The sequence below is a fragment of the Mobula hypostoma genome, chromosome 15, assembly GCF_963921235.1.
Source record: "Mobula hypostoma chromosome 15, sMobHyp1.1, whole genome shotgun sequence".
Lineage (NCBI taxonomy): Eukaryota > Metazoa > Chordata > Chondrichthyes > Myliobatiformes > Myliobatidae > Mobula > Mobula hypostoma.
Window position 1 is genome coordinate 66529991 of NC_086111.1, and position 22841 is coordinate 66552831.

At 42.2% G+C, this 22841-nt stretch overlaps 1 protein-coding gene across 10 annotated transcripts in view; it reads left to right on the forward strand.

The window, feature by feature from the left end:
- hemk1 (HemK methyltransferase family member 1) overlaps positions 1 to 22841 on the forward strand; it is a 193164-nt gene that overhangs the window by 152246 nt on the left and 18077 nt on the right. The window lies entirely within an intron of this gene.

Below are 22841 nucleotides of genomic sequence, written 5' to 3' on the forward strand. Positions count from 1 at the left end.
ATGGCCCATGTGCCAAAAGTTTTCTTTGAGACCCTATTGACCTGTGCCACTACTTTCAATAAATTTTGGACCTTTATTCCCAGATCACTTCGTTCTACCACATTTCTCAGTGCCCTACCATTCACTGTGTAAGATCTACCCTGGATGGTCCTACCAAGGTGTAACATCTCACACTTGGCTGCTTTAAATTCCATCTGCCATTCCCCAGCTAGTCCGGATCCCACTGCAAACTCTGATATACTTTCTCACTGTCCACGATGTCCCTAATCATCCACAAATTTGCTGATCCAGTTTACCATATTATTATCCAGATCACTGATGTAGACGACAAACAACAACAGACCCAGCAGCAATCCCTGCAGCAGTCCACTAGTCACAGGCCTCCAGAGAGACAGCCATCTACTGTGACTCTCTGGCTTCTCCCACAATGCCAATGTCTAATCCAATTTATTACCTCAACTTGAATGCCAAGCGACTGAACCTACCTGACCAACCTCCCATGTAGTGTCTTGTCAAAATGCCTTGCTAAAGTCCATGTAGACAACATCCACTGCCTTGCCTTCATCAATTTTCCTGTTAACTTCCTTGAAAAACTCTGGATGATGAGTTAGACATGTCCTCCCATGCACAAAGCCATGCTGACTATCCTTAATCAGTCCCTGTCTTTCAAAATACACATATATCCTGTCCCATAGAATACCTCCCAATAAGTTTACCACTACTAATCTCAGGCTCACAGGCCAATAATTTCCTGGTTGTGCGATATGTCAGATTTTGCACAATTGGAGCATAAAAGTGACTCTAAGATCAGCTTATTTTTATTGGAAAATTTGCATGCACTTCCACAGTTGGGTTTTCCCCAGATGAGGGACACAAGATAAAAAAAGGTCAGCTCTCGGTGCGATCACATCATTTTAGTCGATGTTATTTCAAAGTGGGTTACTATGGAACTCATGAAAAAATATGATACCTTGTCATCTATTCATCCACCATTGAGCATATCTCCCAATGATATGCTCAATGGTGGAGCATATCACTGAAGTACAAGGAGCCCTGCCACAAGAAATCACCAAGGAGCCCCACCATCCAGGCCTGCTTTCTTCTCATTGGGCCATCTAGAAGGAAGCACAGGAGCCTTGGGTCCTACACCATCAGGTTCAGGAACAGTTATTACCCCTCAGCCTTCAGGCTCCTGAACCAGTGTAGATAACTTCACTCACTTCAAAACCGATTTGATTCCACATCCGTTGGACTCACTTTCAAGGACTCTACATTTCATGTTCTCAGTATTATATATATATTTATTTACTTATTTTTAATTATTCGTGTTTTATGGACTTGCACAGTTCATCTTTTTCATATTGGTTGCTTGCCAGCCCATGTTTGTGTGGAGTTTTTCATTGATTCAAATTAATTATGGTTCAACCATGTGTACCACTAAACAAAACAATGTTCCTCCAGACCAAGGTGCACAACACAGTAGATATAACTCACACACAACACAAAGTAATATTACCACAAATAAATTAACAAATAAGAAAATATATCCCAGAAGGTTGACATGTAGCATAAAGTGCTTTTACGACAAGTTCAAAAGAAAACAATATAATGCTACTGAGGCTTCATATGTTATGAGACCTGGGTAGTAGCAGGGCATTCAGTAGTCTCATGGCCTGGGTGAAGAAGCTGTTTTCCATCCCTATGGTCCTTGCCCTAATGCTACTGTACCTCCTGCCTGATGCTAGGAGATCGAAGAGATTGCGGGATGGATGGGAAGGATCCTTGACAAGGCTAAGGGACTTGCATATGCAGCATTCCTGGTAAATATCTGAAATGGAAGGAAGAGATGATCCTCTATCATTCTTTGCTCTACTGTGAGTGCCTGCAAGAAAACAAATCTCAGGGTAGTACATTGTGACATATATGTACTTTAATAATACATTTACTTTCAACTTTCAACTTTGAACATTTGACATTCCACGCTAGGTTCTTGATTAGCCAGGGCATCAAAGAGTATGGAGTGAAGGCAGGGGAGTGGGGATGACTGGAAGAATTGGATCAGTCCATGATTGAATGGCAGAGCAGACTGGATGGGCCGAATGGCCTACTTCTGCTCCTATTCTTATGGTCTTATGGTCTCTTTCATTACCATCCCTGCTGTTGCACTGTAGATCTGGCTAATATAGTTTTACTGGCACAGGGAAGAAACTTGTTTTTCACTGATACAAGTACACTACTTATTGGAAGACTGGTGTTTGATGGAAGGACGGAACATTTAGTACTCTGATTAAATAAATAAAAATCACCACCATTCCTACCCAACTGGGAATTCACACTCCTAATTCTCAACAACAGTCACTTTTAACAACCCATTTTTTACCAGGAAATCAGAATTGATGTTTCAAGTCAAGTGTCACTTCTGAATACTAATTATCATTAAATATTTATGTTAAAAAGTTTGATATGGTGCAACATGTACTGGTCTTTAACATGCTGAATATCCAACTAATTAGGAATAATGATATTCTCAAAATAGCTGAAATGATGTGCAAACATTTCTCTTTTAGTTTTGAATCAGGATACATTGAATTCAGTCCAAGTGCCTTTCTTACATTAAGGACAACTTACCAAAGAGAATTTCTTGAAAGATTTATGAGTCACCTCATAAATGGATGGTTCCATTAATGCTGTCCTTTGGAGTAGGTCACAGGGATATCACTGCAGGCAGAGAAAGACAATTTAGAAGAGAATTCTTGTATAAAATGAAGACCTGACCTAACTATAAGTAAATCCAGCTATTTAAAATAATTATCATATCTGATCAGATTATCACTGCAAATATGACACTCTTGAAGTGCTATTTACATTTGGTGATTCTTAGCCGATGGTCACGATTTTGTAGATGTGCGGCAAGCTTGGCGTGCTTGCAAAGAACTGAAGAGCCTTTTTTGTGCTATAACAATTTATGTCTGTACACTCATGACCCAGGTTGAACCCATTGCATGTACCCTGGTCAGAATCAGAATCAAGTTTATTATCACTGCCATATGTGGTAAAATTTGTTATCTGTGGCAACAGTACAGCACTACACATTAAAAAATATGAATTACAATTATATATATAAATTAACCTCCAAAAGACCAGAATCTTGTCATAATTTGATGGCTTTATGTTTTGGCTCTTGCTAGGATCACCCATGGCAAACAGGCCAGACTAAGAGTGATGCATCCATTCTTTAGGTACGGGGGTTCAGCTCAGGGCTAATAACCCTGACTGGTCAAACAAAACTGATACAGATACAGTGATGAAGATTCCTTCTACATCTGTAGAAGGAATGAAGATGGCCGAGGACAGGCAGAGATGGAGGACGTTCATTGCTGCCTTGAATGCCAGCAGGCCTAATAGGCAGTAAGCAAATAAGTAATATATAAGTTAAGCAACACGCATCAAAGTTGCTGGTGAACGCAGCAGGCCAGGCAGCATCTATTGGACGAGGTACAGTCAACGTTTCGGGCCGAGACCCTTCGTCAGGAATATATAAGTTAAATAAGCAGTGCAGAAAGAGAGTAAAAATAAAATAGTGGAGTAGTGTTCATGGGTTCATGGACCATTCAGAAATCGCAGTGGATCCAGGCACACAGCACTAGTCACGGACCTCCAGGCTGATAAAACAGCCTTCCACCATCACTCTTTGCTTCCTACCATCAAGCAAGTTCTAAACATATGATGGATATGGAGACTTGTGGGTGGTAGGTGAGGACAAGGGGAACCCTGTCCCTGTTATGGCGGTGGGAAAATAGGGTGAGGGTAGATGTGCAGGAAATGAAGGAGATGCAGGTGAGAGCAGTATCAAAGGTGGTGAAAGGAAAATTCAGTTCTCTAAAGAAGGACATCTCGGTTGTTTTAGAAAGGGAAGCCTCATCCTGAGAGCAGATGCAGAACAGACAGAGGAACTGAGAAAAGGGAAATGTATTTTTACAAGTTACAGGGTGGGAAGAGGTGCAGTCAAGATTGAGTTGCTTCCGCCCTTTGTTTGTGTTGATAAAGCCAACTCTGTATCCAGTCAGCCCTCTCTCTGGATCCCGTGTGATGTAACCAGGTGGGCTCTGTGGCCTCCTTTGGAGCTGTGAGATAATGTGAGAAAGGGAGGGGAGAAAATTTAGGCACTCATGGCCAAAAGCATGGTTGACAATGGCAAGAATGAAGAAAAACGGCAGAGAGGAGCAAGTGACGAATTAGACTTCATTACAAAGAATATTGTGCTCAATGGTGGGGAGGTCTTTTTTTTCCATCACAAGAAGAGCCCTCCTCGCCACCGAGCACATCTACAAGGTCCACTGCCACAAGAAAGCAGCATCGATCATCAAGGACTCCGACCATTCAGACTATGCACTCTTCTCACTGCAGCCATTGGGAAGGAAGTACAGGTGCCTTTGGTCCCATACCACCAGGTTGATAAATATTTATTACTCTACAACCATTGGGCATAACTAGCATGGATAATTTCACTCACCTCAACACTAAACTGATTCCACAACCTATGAACTCACTTTCAAGAACTTTTCATTTCATTTTCTCGGTATTAATTAATTATTTATTTGTTCACCCATTTATTTATTTTTTTTATTTATACAGTTTGTCTTCTTTTGTACGTTGGTTGTTTGTCAGTCTTTGTGTGTCGTTTTTCATTAATTCTATTGTACTACTTTGTTCTACTGTGAATGCCTGCAAGAAAATGAATCTCATGGTGACATAGACATAATTTGATAACAAATTTGCTTTGATAATAAATTTTACTTTTAACTTCAAAAGTTCAACCATATGAACTTAACTGGTTGATTAAGCAGGATGATCCCAGCCAATTAAAGCAGGGCATATCCTCTCTGGAACAGCAGGTGTCATAGTGAAATGTTATTCACATTCATGCATGGAACCCACCCCCTTAATCCCCACCCTTCAACCATAAAACAAGAATATGCCGACAACACTCCCATTTTGAAAAGCTTCATTCCATCACAGTGGCTCACCACCATACCAGTCATTTTGCTTCCCCAAGGAATTTCTTGTGAATTTCTTGGCATTTTTAAAACTGTGATCCCATTACTAAACGTTGAGCAAAGGTAGCAGAAATCCAAGTAACACACAGAAAATGCGGAGGGTCTCCGCCCGAAACATCAACTGTACTCTTTTCCATAGATGCTACCTGGCCTGCTGAGTTCCTGCAGCATTTTGTGTGTATGGCTTGGATTTCCAGCAACTACAGATTTTCTCTTGTGTGTAATACATTTGTCCTCGTCTGCCTTGCACCAAAATTATATTTAAATTGTATTTTTTTATTTCATAAATAAACTTCATTCATAATAATTAAAAATAGATACCAAAGAATAAATGCATTGCTGAGCTCTTTATATTCTTAGGGTCATTTGGTCATTACATTTAGTAGTGTCAGCTGGATATACCTAATATAGTGGCCACTGAGTACATGTTGATGGTCTTCTGCTGCTGTGGACCATCTACTGTTGTAATATGTGTTGATTTGCCTTACTGTTGCTCACCTGTCAGCTTGAACCAGTCTGGCCATTCTCCTCTGACCCCTCTCATTAGCAAGACACTTGCACCCATAGAACTGCTTCTCACGGGAATTTTTGGTTTTCACACCATTCTCTGTAAACTCTAGGGACTGTGATGCAACACAACCCCAGACGATCTTCAGTTTCTTCTGAGAAACCCAAACCACGCTCTCTGGCACCCTTCCACGGTCAGAGTTGCTTGGATTACATTTCTTCCCCATTCTGATGTTCGGTCTGAACACTAACTGAACTTCTTGACAACATCTGCATGCTTTTACGCACTGAATTGCTGCCACATGATTGGCTGATAGGATATTTGCAATAATGAGTGGATGTACGGGGGTACCTAATAAAGTGGGCACTGTATGTATTTCTCTTACATGGCACTATTGCCACTCACGTGGCCTTCTGGGGTTATACACACTTCCGCTGATTGAAAGGATTTCCCACTGGACTGAGACCTTTAATGTCCAGCAGTTGGAGGAGCCAACAGATCCTTTGCATTGGCTGCACCAAGCACTACTGCAGCCTAGAATGTGTCAGTCAGCAGAATTCCTCTGCAGATATCTCAATGCATTGGCAGTGCAACAAGTTTCAGAAAGACCAAAGAACGTTCTTCCCTGAGTTGATGATCTTCCAGCAGCAGTAGATGTCCGTCCCTGCATGTGTCCCTGGGAACGACCTACAAATCAGAGAGTCCTCATCTAAGATCTGTCTAAATACTTAAAAGTGTATTCTAACATTGGTTATGTTTCTGGAATTGTATTAAAAAGCCTGGCCAGAGCTCAAGTCCCAAGATAGCAACTGTGGAGTTTAAATTCAATAAATTCAAATTCTAAGCTAACAACTGTTAGTGCTCACTGTTGAAGCTACCAGATTACTGTAAAACCCAATTTGTTCAGAAAGGTATTTCATAGAAGAAAATATTTATCATTACCCACCAGTCTTTGCACACTAATCAAATGATTAACAAAAGTGCACCTCGGTAGCATAATGCTGTTACAGCTCAGGATGGTAGAATTCGGAGTTCAGTTCCAATGCCGTCCGTAAGGAGTTTGTACATTCTCCCCATGAACGCATGGGTTTCCTTTCTTTTTAAATCTTTTTATTATTATATTATTATTCAAAAATAACATGAGTACATCGAAGTAAACAATGTCTCAAGGAAAAAAAACATTATTTTAAGGATTGAAAAATTTTGGTGATAATAAACAGAAAAAGTGGGGAAAAAACCATTAGGTGTACAACCAGGAGCCATGCGTCATACAAAAAGCTTCTAAAGATAAACATTAAACTGCCAGCAAGAAAATAAAGTAACAAAAATTTACAATTAGATCGTGGAGGAAATCTATCAATTAACTCAAATGATAATAACGAGCAAATGAACCCCATCTTTTCTCAAAATCAAATAAAAGTTCAAAGGTTCGACTTCTAATTTTCTCTAAACTAAGACATATCATCACTTGAGAGAACCTTTGTGACAAAGTGGGAGCTGATGTATCCTTCCACTTCAACAAAATGGCCCTCCTAGCTATCAATGTAACAAATGCAATAACATGTTGGTCAGACACAGAGGTACCATGGGTATTTTGAGGAATTATTCCAAAAAGCACAGTTAATTTGATAGGTTGTAAATTAATTTTAAGTGCTTTAGAAATTGTTGAAAAAAACTGACTTCCAGAACTGTTCCAATATAGAACAAGACCAGAATGTGTATCAGTGTAGCTGTCTCGGTTTTACATCTATCACAATAACTATCAACGTTAGGGAATATTTTAGACAGTCTCTCCTTCGTCAGTTGGTAACGATGTACAATTTTAAATTGAATCAGTGAATGACTAGCACAGATCGAAGAAGAGTTAACCAGCTTCAGAATCCGTGTCCAATCCTCCGTCATAAAAGTCAAATTGAGTTCCTTTTCCCAATCTTGTTTAATCTTAAATAAAGGACGCTTATCCCAATGTAATAATAAATTATAAATTCTTCCAGTAGAACCCTTCGTCAAAGGGTTCATACTCATAATAGTATCTAACAGGTCAACCTCCAATAGATAAGGAAAATTACTTAAATATTTTTGTAAGAAAGTCTAACTTGAAGGTATTGTAAAAAGTGTGAGTATGAAAGAGAATATTTATGAACTAATTGTTCAAAAGATCAATCTATCTTCTTTAAATAAATCCAAAAAAGAGTTAATACCTTTATTTTTCCAAAGTAAAAACATTGGATCACTCAAAGAAGGTTTAAAAAAGGGATTTTGATAAATTAAACTACAAAGTTCAAATTTTTTAAGATTAAAAAATTGCGGAACTGGAGCCAAATTTGTAAAGAATGCTTAATCACAGGGTATAGGTTTAAATTAGTAACTTTAGCTAATTGTATAGGTAAAGCAACTCCTAATAACGAGGTTAAATAAAACTGTTTCACAGCGTTCAATTCCAGGTCTACCCACATTGGCCGATCATTCTTATCAACCCAATATAACCAAAAGGACATGTATTGCACATTAACAGCCCAGTAATGCATTCTTAAATTAGGCAAAACAAGACCTCCATCCTTTTTCAACTTTTGTAAGTGACATTTACTAATTCTTGGTCTTTTATTATTCCAAATAAAAGATAAAATAATAGAATCAATCTGATCAAAAAACTTCTTAGTCAAAAAACAGGGTTATTCTGAAATATATATAAAAATTTTGGAAAAATCATCATTTTAACTATATGGATACAACCGACAAGTAAAAATGTAAGTGGACTCCATCTACTAAATAAATACTTCATAGAGTATACCAAGGGAACGAAATTGGCTTTACAAAGATCCTTACATTTTTTAGTCACTATAACACCTAAATATCTAAAAGACACCACCGGGCTGGGTCTTCACGTGTTGCTATTGTGACTCCCGTCTCCCCTTCCCCCACCACCACTCTGCTACCCCGTCTCCCTCAGATCCCACCGTCAGCTCCTGGGCCCTCAGAGGCTCCATCTTCCTCTCACCCCAACCCTCCCCTCTCCACTGACACCCCCAGCCTCCCCCTCCCCCCTCTGATCCCAGCTCTCATCCGTGCCGGGTCTTTACCATCCCCTCCGACCTTCAACTGTCGGAGGCAGAACTCTCTGTCCTCAGTAAGGGCCTCACCTTTGTCCCCCTTCGCCCACACCTCAGCGAGTTCCACGTTCACCATGACACGGAACTCTTCTTCTGCCGACTCCGTCTCCGAGCCTACTTCTTCTGCAAGGACTCTTCCACCCCCACCGTTGACCCCTCCTCCCGTCTTCAACCCTCCTCCTCTTCATGGACACTCCGCTCTGGTCTTCTGCCTGCTCTGGATCTCTTTATTGCTAACTGCCGACGGGACATCAACCTTCCCGACTTCACCGCACCTTGTTCCCATTCCAACCTTACTCCTTCTGAACGCTCTGCTCTCCACTCCCTCCACACTAATCCTAACCTTACTATAAAACCCGCCGATAAGGAGGGTGCTGTCGTAGTCTGGCGTACTGACCTCTACCTTTCCGAGACACAGCGACAACTCGCGGATACCTCCTCTTATTTACCCCTCGATCGTGACCCCACTAAAGAGCACCAGGCCATTGTCTCCCACACCATCACCGACTTTATCCGCTCAGGGGATCTCCCATCCACTGCTACCAACCTTATAGTTCCCACACCCTGCACTTCCCGTTTCTACCTACTACCCAAGATCCACAAACCTACCTGTCCTGGCAGACCTATTGTCTCAGCTTGCTCCTGCCCCACCGAACTCATTTCTGCATACCTCAACATGGTTTTATCCCCCCTTGTTCAATCCCTTCCTACCTATGTTCGTGACACTTCTCACGCTCTTAAACTTTTCGATGATTTTAAGTTCCCTGGCCCCCACCGCTTTATTTTCACCATGGATGTCCAGTCCCGATATACTTCCATCCCCCATCAGGAAGGTCTCAAAGCTCTCCGCTTCTTTTTGGATTCCAGACCTAATCAGTTCCCCTCTACCACCACTCTGCTCCGTCTAGCGGAATTAGTCCTTACTCTTAATAATTTCTCCTTTGGCTCCTCCCATTTCCTCCAAACTAAAGGTGTAGCTATTGGCACCCGTATGGGTCCTAGCTATGCCTGCCTTTTTGTTGGCTTTGTGGAACAATCTATGTTCCGAACCTATTCTGGTACCTGTCCCCCAATTTTCCTTCGCTACATCGACGACTGCATTGGTGCTGCTTCCTGCACGCATGCTGAGATTAACTTTGCCTCCAACTTTCACCCTGCCCTCAAGTTTACCTGGTCCATTTCCGACACCTCCCTCCCCTTTCGAGATCTTTCTATCTCTATCTCTGGAGACAGCTCATCTACTGATGTCTACTATAAGCCTACTGACTCTCACAGCTATCTGGACTATTCCTCTTCTCACCCTGTCTCCTGCAAAAATGCCATCCCCTTCTCGCAATTCCTCCGTCTCCGCCACATCTGCTCTCAGGATGAGGCTTTTCATTCCAGGACGAGGGAGATGTCCTCCTTTTTTAAAGAAAGGGGCTTCCCTTCCTCCACCATCAACTCTGCTCTCAAACGCATCTCCCCTATTTCACGCACGTCTGCTTTCACTCCATCCTCCCGCCGCCCCACTAGGAATAGGGTTCCCCTTGCCCTCACCAGCCTCCGGGTCCAACATATTCTCCGTAACTTCCGCCACCTCCAACAGGATCCCACCACTAAGCACATCTTTCCCTCCCCCCCTCCCCGCTTTCCGCAGGGATTGCTCCCTACGTGACTCCCTTGTCCATTTGTCCCCCCCAATCCCTCCCCACCGGTCTCCCTCCTGGCACTTATCCTTGTAAGTGGAACAAGTGCTACACATGCCCTTACACTCATAGTCATACTTTATTAATCCCTGGGGAAATTGGTTTTCGTTACAGTTGCTCCATAAATAATAAATAGTAATAGAACCATAAACAGTTACATAATATGTAAATTATGCCAGTAAATTATGAAATAAGTCAAGGACCAGCCTATTGGCTCAGGATGTCTGACCCTCCAAGGGAGGAGTTGTAAAGTTTGATGGCCACAGGCAGAAATGACTTCCTCCCTTACCACCATTCAGGGCCCCAGACAGTCCTTCCAGGTGAGGCGACACTTCACCTGTGAGTCAGCTGGGGTGATTTACTGCATCTGGTGCTCTCGATGAGGCCTTCAATATATTGGCGAGACCCGACGCAGACTGGGAGATCGTTTCGCTGAACACCTACGCTCTGTCCGCCCTGTCCGCCAGAGAAAGCAGGATCTCCCAGTGGCCACACATTTTAATTCCACGTCCCATTCCCATTCTGATATGTCTATCCATGGCCTCCTCTACTGTAGAGATGAAGCCGCTCTAAGGTTGGAGGAACAACACCTTATATTTCGTCTGGGTAGCCTCCAACCTGATGGCATGAACATTGACTTCTCTAACTTCCGCTAATGCCCCACCTCCCCCTCATACCCCATCCGTTATTTATTTATATACACACATTCTTTTTCTCTCTCTCCTTTTTCTCCCTCTGTCCCTCTCACTATACCTCTTGCCCATCCTCTGGGTTTTCCCCCCCCTCCCCCTTTTCTTTTTCCCTGGGCCTCCTGTCCCATGATCCTCTCATATCCCTTTTGCCAATTAACTGTCCAGCTCTTGGCTCCATCCCTCCCCTTCCTGTCTTCTCCTATCATTTTGGGTCTCCCCCTCCCCCTCCCACTTTCAAATCTCTTACTAGCTCTTCCTTCAGTTAGTCCTGACGAAGGGTCTCAGCCCGAAACATTAACTGTACCTCTTCCTATAGATGCTGCCTGGCCTGCTGCATTCACCAGCAACTTTGATCTGTGTTGCTTGAATTTCCAGCATCTGCAGAATTCCTCGTGTTTGCGATCTAAAAGAATCCGTGACTTTGAAAGGAGTATTATCATATATAGAGACAGATTCATTTTAAAGGAAACAATTCACTTTTACTAAAATTTATTTTATATCCTGAAAAATCTCCAAATTCATTGAATAATTTTAGCAAGGCAGGAATAGATTCTTCAGTATTAGATATATAAACCAATAAATCGTCAGCGTAAAGAGAAACCTTATGAATGGTCTCATTCACAAAGATCCCGTGAATATTTTTAGCTTCACGAAGAGCAATTGCAATGGGTTCGAACGCATGGGTTTCCTCCGGGTAAACTGGCTTCCTCCTACTTTCTAAAGATGTACTGGTTACCAGGTTAATTGGTCATTGTAAATGGCCCTATGATTAGGCTAGGGTTAAATAGATGGGAGCTGGATGGTGCAATCCATTGGGCCAGGGGGCTCTGTTCCACATTGTATCTATACAGTGCCTGTAAAAAGTATTGGCTTTCTCTTTGCCACTCTCTCATAAAGCTGTGACTGGTGAAGCACCCGGGCAACGGTTGTTGTATGCACAGTCTCTCCTATCTCAGCCACTGAAGCTTGTATGTCCTCCAGAACTGTCATAGATATCTTGGTGGCCTCCCTCACTAGTCCCCTTCTTGCACAGTCACTTAGATTTTGAGAATGGACTGGTCGAGGTAGATTTACAGCTGTGCCATATTCTTTCCATTTCTTGATAATTGACTTAACTCTATTCCAAAGGATATTCAGTGACTTGGAAATTTTCTGTATCCATCTCCTGATTTGTGCTTTTCAATAACATAGAAACATAGAAAATAGGTGCAGGAGTAGGCCATTCGGCCCTTTGAGCCTGCACCGCCATTCAGTATGATCATGGCTGATCATCCAACTCAGAACCCTGTACCAGCCTTCCCTCCATACCCACTGATCCCTTTAGCCACAAGGGTCATATCTAACTCCCTCTTAAATATAGCCAATGAACTGGCCTCAACTGTTTCCTGTGGCAGAGAATTCCACAGATTCACCACTCTCTGTGTGAAGTTTTTCCTAATCTCGGTCCTAAAAGGCTTCCCCTTTATCCTCAAACTGTGACCCTTCATTCTGGACTTCCCCAACTTCGGGAACAATCTTCCTGCATATAGCCTGTCCAATCCCTTTAAGATTTTATACGTTTCAATAAGATCCCCCCTCAATCTTCTAAATTCCAACGAATATAAGCCTAGTCGATCCAGTCTTTCATCATATGAAAGTCCTGCCATCCCAGGAATCAATCTGGTGAGCCTTCTTTGTATTCCCTCTATGGCAAGGATGTCTTTCCTCAGATTAGGGGACCAAAACTGCACACAATACTCCAGGTGTGGTCTCACCAAGGCCTTGTACAACTGCACTAGTACCTCCCTGCTCCTGTACTCGAATCCTCTTGCTATGAATGCCAGCATACCATTTGCCTTTTTCACCGCCTGCTGTACCTGCATGCCCACTTTCAATGACTGGTGTATAATGACACCCAGGTCTCGTTGCACCTCCCCTTTCCCTAATCGGCCACCATTCAGATAATAATCTGTTTTCCTGTTTTTGCCACCAAAGTGGATAACCTCACATTTATCCACATTAAATTGCATCTGCCATGAATTTGCCCACTCACCTAACCTATGCAAGTCACCCTGCATCCTCTTAGCATCCTCCTCACAGCTAACACTGCCGCCCAGCTTCATGTCATCCGCAAACTTGGAGATGCTGCATTTAATTCCCTCATCTAAGTCATTAATATATATTGTAAACAACTGGGGTCCCAGCACTGAGTCTTGCGGTACCCCACTAGTCACTGCCTGCCATTCTGAAAAGGTCACGTTTATTCCCACTCTTTGCTTCCTGTCTGCCAACCAATTCTCTATCCACATCAATACCTTACCCCCAATACCATGTGCTTTATGTTTGCACACTAATCTCCTGTGTGGGACCTTGTCAAAAACCTTTTGAAAATCCAAATATACCACATCCACTGGTTCTCCCCTATCCACTCTACTAGTTACATCCTCAAAAAAATCTATGAGGTTCGACAGACATGATTTTCCTTTCACAAATCCATGCTGACTTTGTCCGATGATTTCACCGCTTTCCAAATGTGCTGTTATCACATCTTTGATAACTGACTGTAGCATTTTCCCCACCACCGATGTTAGGCTAACCGGTCTATAATTCCCGGGTTTCTCTCTCCCTCCTTTTTAAGAAGTGGGGTTACATTAGCCACCCTCCAATCCTCAGGAACTAGTCCAGAATCTAAGGAGTTTTGAAAAATTATCACTAATGCATCCACTATTTCTTGGGCCACTTCTTTAAGCACTCCGGGATGCAGACCATCTGGCCCTGGGGATTTATCTGCCTTTAATCTTTTCAATTTACCTAACACCACTTCCCTACTAACATGTATTTCCCTCAGTTCCTCCATCTCACTGGACCCTCTGTTCCCTACTATTTCTGGAAGATTATTTATGTCCTCCTTAGTGAAGATGGAACCAAAGTAGTTATTCAATTGGTCTGCCATGTCCTTGCTCCCCGTAATCAATTCACCTGTTTCTGTCTGTAGGGGACCTACATGTGTCTTAACCAATTTTTTTCTTTTCACATATCTATAAAAGCTTTTACAGTCAGTTTTTATGTTCCCTGCCAGTTTTCTCTCATAATCTTTTTTCCCTTTCCTAATTAAGCCCTTTGTCCTCCTCTGCTGGAATCTGAATTTCTCCCAGTCCTCAGGTGAGCCATTTTTTCTAACTAATTTGTATGCTTCTTCTTTGGAATTGATACTATCTCTAATTTCCCTTGTCAGCCACGGATGCACTACCTTCCCTGATTTATTCTTTTGCCAAACTGGGATGAACAATTGTTGTAGTTCATCCATGCGATCTTTAAATGCTTGCCATTGCATATCCACCGTCAACCCTTTGTGTCATTTGCCAGTCTATCTTAGCTAATTCACGTCTCATACCTTCAAAGTTATCCTTCTTTAAGTTCAGAACCTTTGTTTCTGAATTAACTATGTCACTCTCCATCTTAATGAAGAATTCCACCATATTATGGTCACTCTTACCTAAGGGGCCTCTCACGACAAGATTGCTAATTAACCCTTCCTCATTGCTCAATACCCAGTCTAGAATAGCCTGCTCTCTAGTTGGTTCCTCGACATGTTGGTTCAAAAAACCATCCCGCATACATTACAAGAAATCCTCTTCCTCAGCAATTTGGTTCACCCAATCTATATGTAGATTGAAGTCACCCATTATAACTGCTGTTCCTTTATTGCACACATTTCTAATTTTCTGTTTAATACCATCCCCAACCTCACTACTACTGTTACGTGGCATGTACACAACTCCCACCAGTGTTTTCTGCCCCTTAGTGTTATGCAGCTCTACCCTTATCGATTCCACATCCTCCCGGCTAATGTCCTTCCTTTCTATTGCGTTAATCTCCTCTCTAACCAGCAATGCTACCCCACCTCCTTTTCTTTCATGTCTATCCCTCCTGAATATTGAATATCCCTGAATGTTGAGCTCCCATCCTTGATCACCCTGGAGCCATGTCTCTGTGATCCCAACTATATCATATTCATTAATAACAATCTGCACTTTTAATTCTTCCACCTTGTTACGAATGCTCCTTGCATTGACACACAAAGCCTTCAGGCTCGCTTTTATAACCTTTTCGCAGAGTTGTTTGGAGTGCTCTTTTGTCTTCATGGTGCAGTTTTTCCCAGGATACTGACTCACCAGCAGTTGGGCCTTCCAGATACAAGTGTATTTTTACTGCAATCAACTGAAACACCTTGACTGCATATAGGTCTCCGAATGCAGATCTCCATTTAACTAATTATGAGACTTCCAAAACCAGATGGCTGCACCAGTGATGATTTGGTGTGTCATATTAAAGTAAGGATGAATACCTATGCATTCAATTATTTTGTGTTTTATATTTGAAATTTATTTAGATCACTTTGTAGAGATTTGTTGTCACTAAGGACACGAAAGTGTCTTTTTCTGTTGATCAGTGTCAGAAAAGCCAAATTAATTCCATTGTGACTCAATGTTGTAAAACAATAAAACATGAAAATTTCCAAGGGGGGTAAATACTTTTTATAGGCACTGTAGCTTCCATAGTATCCCAAGACATCTTCAAGGAACGGTGCCTCAAAAAGGCAACATCCACCATTAAGGACCCCCACTACCAAGGACCTTTCCTTATTGCTACCATCAGGAAGGAGGTAGCGAAGCCTGAAAACACACACACAACGATTCAGGAACAGCTTCTTCCCCTCTGCCATCCAATTTCTGAATGTACATTGAACCCATGAACACTACCTCACTGCCTTTTTCATTTCCTTTTATTTGCTCTACTTACTTAACTATTTGATATATATACATTATACTGTAATTCACAGTTTTTTCTCTATTATTATGTACTTCATTGTACTGCTGCCACAAAGTTAACAGATTTCACGACGTATACAAGTGATATTAAACCTGATTCTGATTTTGATTCTTCAGACTTGTGAGGGAATCGGAGCACCCAACGGAGACCCACGTTGTCACAGGGAGAATGTACACACTCACAACACGCTGGAGGAGCTCAGCAGGTCGGACAGCATCAGTGGAAAAACTGATGCTGCCCGACTTGCTGAGTTCCTCCAGCGTGTTGTGAGTGTTGCTTTGACCCCAGCATCTGCAGATTATTTTGTGTTTACGAGAATGTACACCCCGCTTACAGATGACGCCAGAATTGAACTCTGAACTCCAATGCCTGAGCTGTATAAGTGTCACATTAACCGCTACGTTCCGTGGTGCCCCAATGAATGAATATGTTCATTCATATGAGAATGAACAAATACAAGATATCATAATATAAAAAACAGAAAATACTGAAAACACTCAGCAGATCAGAAAGTTTCTGTGGAAAAAGGAACAGAGTTAATGTTTCTGTGTTTCAGATCCTAGACTTTGTGTCACTTCTACATTGAATATAGAACAGTACAGGACCTTTGGCCCACAATGTTGTACAAACCTTCTTAACCTACTCTAAGTTCAATCTAACCCTTCCCTCTCACATGGCCCTCCATTTTTCTTTCATCCATGTGCCTATATACGATTCTCTTAAATGTTCATAATGTATCTGTCTCTACCATCACCTTCAGCTGTGTGCTTGTTCCACGCACCCACCACTCTCTGTGTAAAAAAACTTAGCTACAACATCTCCCCACATACTTTCCTCTGCATTGTCCACAGCAGTTTTGACTTGCACAAAATATTTTAAGTGCTTGAGCCTAATATAATCTAAATGTTTTTCTTTAACTGTGAAATTATGTCCTTTGCGGGACTTATTCTCATGCATACACCCACCTTCTTAAAACTCTGGAAACAATCTGTGATGACTTCCCGGCACTGAAATCTAAACATTAGTGGTTTATTATTGTTAATGTAGTTGCCAAGGAGCCTTCCCTATTTCTAAACAGTGGGAAGATCAGTACAACAAATTTACTGTAACATAACAGATTTGGGAAAGTAAACTCAAATTAACCTATCTATGATGTCACACAGCAGGAAGGTTAAATGCACTGAATCTGTAACAGCTTTCTAATCACTTCTGGTCAATCTGTTCTCCAACCTCGTGCGATATTTCTGAAGTATCTCCTGATCGTCTGATGCCCTTGGTATCTATCATCTCCATCTTGAATCTTCTCAGCAACTGAGTCCCAACAAAAGTTGACTGCCCTTTTGTGAAGGATTGTCTTCCTCTCATTCATGGTCCCATGTGAAGAGAACAGGCCCTTCAGCACACAGTGTCCATGGGGAGCATAATACCAAATTAAGCTAATCCCCTCTGGCACCCATGATCCATATCACTCCATTCCCTGTCTCTTAAACGCTACTGTCTCTTGTTCTGGGCACCTATCACTCTTTGTGTAAAGGAATGTTGTGTTGGTTGATTATAGCCACATGTACTAAGATACAGCGAAAAGCTTGTAAACTGTTCATACAGATCAGATCATTACGCTGAGGTAAGATAAAACAATAACAATGCAGGATAAAGGATACAGAGAAAGTGCTGTGGAGGTAAACAATAAAATGCAAGATCATAACGAGGTCAAGAGTCTTATCGTACAAGAGGTCCTGATAACTGTGAGATAGAAGCTGTCCTTGAACCTGGTGGTCCGTGCTTTCAGGCTTCTGTATCTTCAGACCGCTGGGGGAGGGGAGAAGAGAGAATGTCCGGGGTGGGTGAGGATTTTGATTATGCTGGCTGCCTTACTATTCAGGTGGTGAAAATTATAGGTAGAGCCCATCGAGCAGAGGCTGGTTCCCATGATGTGCCGAGCTGAGCCCACAATTCTCTGCAAATTCTTGCGGCCAAGGGCAGAAGAATTGCCGTACTGAGCTGTATGGATCCAGACAGATTGCGCTGTATGGTGAAAGTGTAACTATTAAAGTGGCCACTGAGTGTACACTTCTTTTTGTAATTTATAGTCTGTTTTCACACTTTGCACAGTACTGCTGCCACAAAGCAACAAATCTCACGATATACGTCAGTGATAATAAGCTCGATTCTGATTCACTCCCCCTGCATTGCTGAATTAATAAAAGAAATAAGCAGCTAGCTTCCTCTGTGGTCTCCTAGGAAAAGGCTGTAGCCAACAGGATGAAATCATTTAGGCAGATCTGTGATTGGAAACCATCTCTTGGCCTCTTGAATGGACGTTGAATGACTCATTAAATTGGTAAATGTGGAGCTATCCGTGTGGTAAAGATACCTCACTCTGGGCTGAGTATTCGGGTGTGAAATGAGAAAAGCAAGCTGTACTTTTAGATGCACAAGCCCATATGACCATAAAACATAGGAAGAGAATTGGGCTATTGGGCCGATCATGTCTGCTCTGCCATACCATCGTGGCAGTTTAATTATCCCTCTCAATCCTATTCTCCCACCCTCTCCCCATAACCCCTGATGCCCTTACTAATGAAGAGTCTATTAACCTGTGCTTTAAACATACCCAAGGAGTTGACCTCCACAGCCATCAATGGCAATGAATTCCACAGATTCACCACCCTTTGGCTAAAGAATTCCTCCTCATCTCTGTTTTAAAGGAATGCCCTTCTATTCTGAGGGTGTGTTCTTGGGCCCTAGACTCTCTTCTCCACCCCACTCTCCCCCCGTGGGAAATATCCTCTCCATTAAATCACATCATAATTGATTTATTTATATATTGAGATAGAGCGCAGAATAGGCCCCTCCAGCCCTTCGAGCCATGCCGCCTTTTCTCCTTTTTAAATTGGCCTGATTGTTTCTATGAAATGCCAAATTCCTTTTACATAAATAAATAGAGGAGATAATTTAATGTTCTCCCGTTCCATTAGATGTCCACCTATTAAGATGGTTTATTTTCTTTATTGAAAAAAATATTTGCTAGATGTGCAGCTAAGTAGAATTCAATGTTATACACTTAATGTTCCTTTCCCAAGGAATGTTATGATTGGATGGGGATATCTGTCACTATGTAGAAACTATTGCCACACAATCTTCATGTCCAATCACATTTAATGGTTTTTTTCTTACAACCTAAGTCAATGCAGAATCTATCTCTGAAGCTGTATCTTTCTGCTATTATAATTGTTCTAGCTTTATTTTGAATATGCAAAAAGCTGTGAAAGAACATAAGACCAATCAGTGCTAGAGGATTCATGAAATACACTCAGTGGCCACTTTATTAGGTAAATAGTCATTATCATAGTCATACTTTATTGATCCTGGGGGAAATTGGTTTTCGTTACAGTTGCACCATAAATAATAAATAGTAATAAAACCATAAATAGTTAAATAGTAATATGTAAATTATGCCAGTAAATTATGAAATAAGTCCAGGACCAGCCTATTGGCTCAGGGTGTCTGACCCTCCAAGGGAGGAGTTGTAAAGTTTGATGGCCACAGGCAGGAATGACTTCCTATGACGCTCTGTGTTGCATCTCGGTGGAATGAGTCTCTGGCTGAATGTACTCCTGTGCCCACCCAGTACATTATGTAGAGGATAGAAACATAGAAAATAGGTGCAGGAGTAGGCCATTCGGCCCTTTGAGCCTGCACCGCCATTTATTATGATCATGGCTGATCATCCAACTCAGAACCCCGCCCCAGCCTTCCCTCCATACCCCCTGACCCCTGTAGCCACAAGGGCAATATCTAACTCCCTCTTAAACCTAGCCAATGAACTGGCCTCAACAGTTTGCTGTGGCAGAGAATTCCACAGATTCACCACTCTCTGTGTGAAGAAGTTTTTCCTAATCTCGGTCCTAAAAGGCTTCCCCTCTATCCTCAAACTGTGACCCCTCGTTCTGGACTTCCCCAACATCGGGAACAATCTTCCTTCATCTAGCCTGTCCAATCCCTTTAGGATCTTATACGTTTCAATCAGATCCCCCCTCAATGGGAGACATTGACCAAGATGGCATGCAACTTAGACAGCATCCTCTTTACAGACACCACCGTCAGAGAGTCCAGTTCCATCGCCACAACATCACTGGCTTTACGAATGAGTTTGTTGATTCTGTTGGTGGTCTGCTACCCTCAGCCTGCTGCCCCAGCACACAACAGCAAACATGATAGCACTGGCCACCACAGACTCGTAGAACATCCTCAGCATCGTCCGGCAGATGTTAAAGGACCTTTAACATCTGGTAAAGGAGTGGAACCCAGTGTGATCTTCTGCTGCTGTAGCCCATCCACTTTGAGGTTTGATATGTTGAACATTCAGAGATGCTCTTCCACACACCACTGTTGTAACACGTCATTATTTGAGTTACTGTCGCCTTCCTGTCAGCTTGAACATTCTCCTCTGCCCACTCTCATTCACAAGGCATTTTTGCCCAGCGAACTGTAAACTCTAGAGACTGTTGTTTGTGAAAATCCCAGGTGATAAGCAGACTGGGACCAACAGTCATTCCATGGTCAGAGTGACTTAGCTCACATTTCTCCTCCATTCTGATGTTTGGTTTGAACAACAACTAAACCTCTTAACCATGCCTGCATGCTTATATGCATTGAGTTGCTGCCACATGATTGGCTGATTAGATATTTACATTAACGAGCAGATGTACCTAATTAAGTGTATAAGTGTATTTATCTGAGCCTTTTTATTTGAATATGCCAGTAAGGCTGTGGGTCTACACAAAGCTAATCAATGCTAGGGGTTTCATGAAATAGATTGCCAGAATCTCCTCGGTGGTAGATCAGGAAAGTCAAGTTGTGCTTATTGTCACGTGCACAATTATGGTGAGGTGCACCATAGAAAAACTTCCTTGTAGCAGAATCACAGGTACATTATAGAATGTAAATTACACAAGATCAAAAGAACTGTGAAAAGGCAGTTTAAAAGAAAAGGCACAATCACAGACAAGTCCATGGCCGTGCAAGAGGAGGTCTGCATTGTTCTGTTGCTGATTAGGGTTGTGCTGGTCATTTCAAGACCCTGATTGTAGGAAAGTAGCCGTTCCTGAACCTGGTTCTGTGGGACTTCAGACTTCTGTACCTCCTGCCTAATAGTAGCAATGGAAAGAGGGCACGATGGTGGGAATCCTTGATAACAGATGCCATCTTCTTGAGGCAGCGTCTCCTGTAGATGCTGTCAGTGGTAGGGAGGGCTTTGCCTGTAATGAACTGGGCTCAATCCACTATGTGCAGCCTCTTGTGATCCTCTGCATTGGCGTTGCCGTACCAGGCCATAATGCAACCGGTCTGGATATTTTCAACAGTGCATCTGTAGAAATTTGTTAGGATACTTGGTGCTAACCAAATCTTAAGCTTCAAGTGCACACTGAATTTCATATCGGTTGGGGAGGTATATAAAGACAAAGCACTGAACCTCTAAAACAGCAGTAAAACTGTGTGCAGTTTCTATGGAAAGTAGAGGGACTGGCACGCCCTTCTTGCGGTTGCCTCCGTCTGCTAGATAGGTCATTGGAAATGCTAATGCCCAGGAATTTGAAGCTGCCTACTCTCTCCACCCCTAAGCCACCAGTGTCAGTAGATTGAATGAGCTGCCTGAGAACGTGGTTGAGGCAGGTACATTAATAACATTTAAAATGTATTTGGAAATGTACATGGAGAGGAAAGGTTTAGAGCAGGGGTTCCCAACCTGGGGCTCATGGACCCCTCAGTTAATGATAAGGGACCGTGGCATTGAAAAAGTTGGAAACACCTGATTTAGAGGAATATGGGCCAAACACAGGCAAATGGAACAAGCTTCAGTGGCATCTTGTTCAGCATGGACCAGATGGGATGAAGGGCCTGTTTCTGTGCTTTATAACTCTTATAAAGGTGAACTTTAGCAAATTTCTACACGTGGACAGTGGAGAGCATTTTGACTGGGTTGCAACACCACCTGGTATGGAGGCACTAATACACAGGATTGAAAAAAGCTGCAGAGGATTGTAAACTCAGCCAGCTCCATCATGGCACTAGCCTGCCCACCATTGAGGACATCTGCAAAAGGCAATGCCTCAAAAAAGGTGACATCCTTTACTAAGGACACTTGACATCCAGGCTATGTCCTTTTCTCATTCCTACCATCAGGGAGCAGGTACAGGGGTCAGAAGTCACACATTCAACATTTTAGGAACAGCTTTTTCCCTTCCAACATCAGATTTCTGAATGGTCCATGAACACTGCCCCACTATTTTGCTCGCTTTTTAGACTATCTATTTTTATATACCTTTCTTTGTAACATAGCATTTTTTTATGTATTGCACTGTACTGTTAACACAAAACAACAAATTCCACAATATATGTCAAAGAGTTCAGATATGGCTCTAGGGATAGAGTCCCAGAAGCAGGTCAATAGTTTGTTGACTTTAATGAGAACTTTTGCAGAATTTAAAGAAAAAGAAAACAATGAGCGCTAGGCCAACAGAGCGTTAACAAAAATTCTCAAACTGAAAGTTAATGCCAACACTCTGGCTGGAAGCAATAACTAATATTAAATGAATACCGCCCCTTGACAGCATCAGCCAAATTGTATGCTTCTTTCCCAGACAAGAGAAGGCGGGGCAAGCAGAGAGAGCAGACGTTTCTGTCCTTTTGGTCAAGTCTAGAACGAAAAGAAGGGAGTTTAAATACCAGCATAATGGAACACTAGTTAGCTGGAACGTGCATACTCACGAGCGCGATTGTCGAACCTGTTGTGCAGCTTGCCTGCGCATGCATGTAGACCCTGTAGTAGAGTCTATGGTTGTGACAATATATGTCAGCATTTATACTGTACCTACTATTGATTCTGATTCTGAAAACTATGTGTTCTTGCTGTTGCTCAACACTGCTTGTGAGATTTCCTACTTGGGCTTTGACTGCTGTGTGTGGAATGC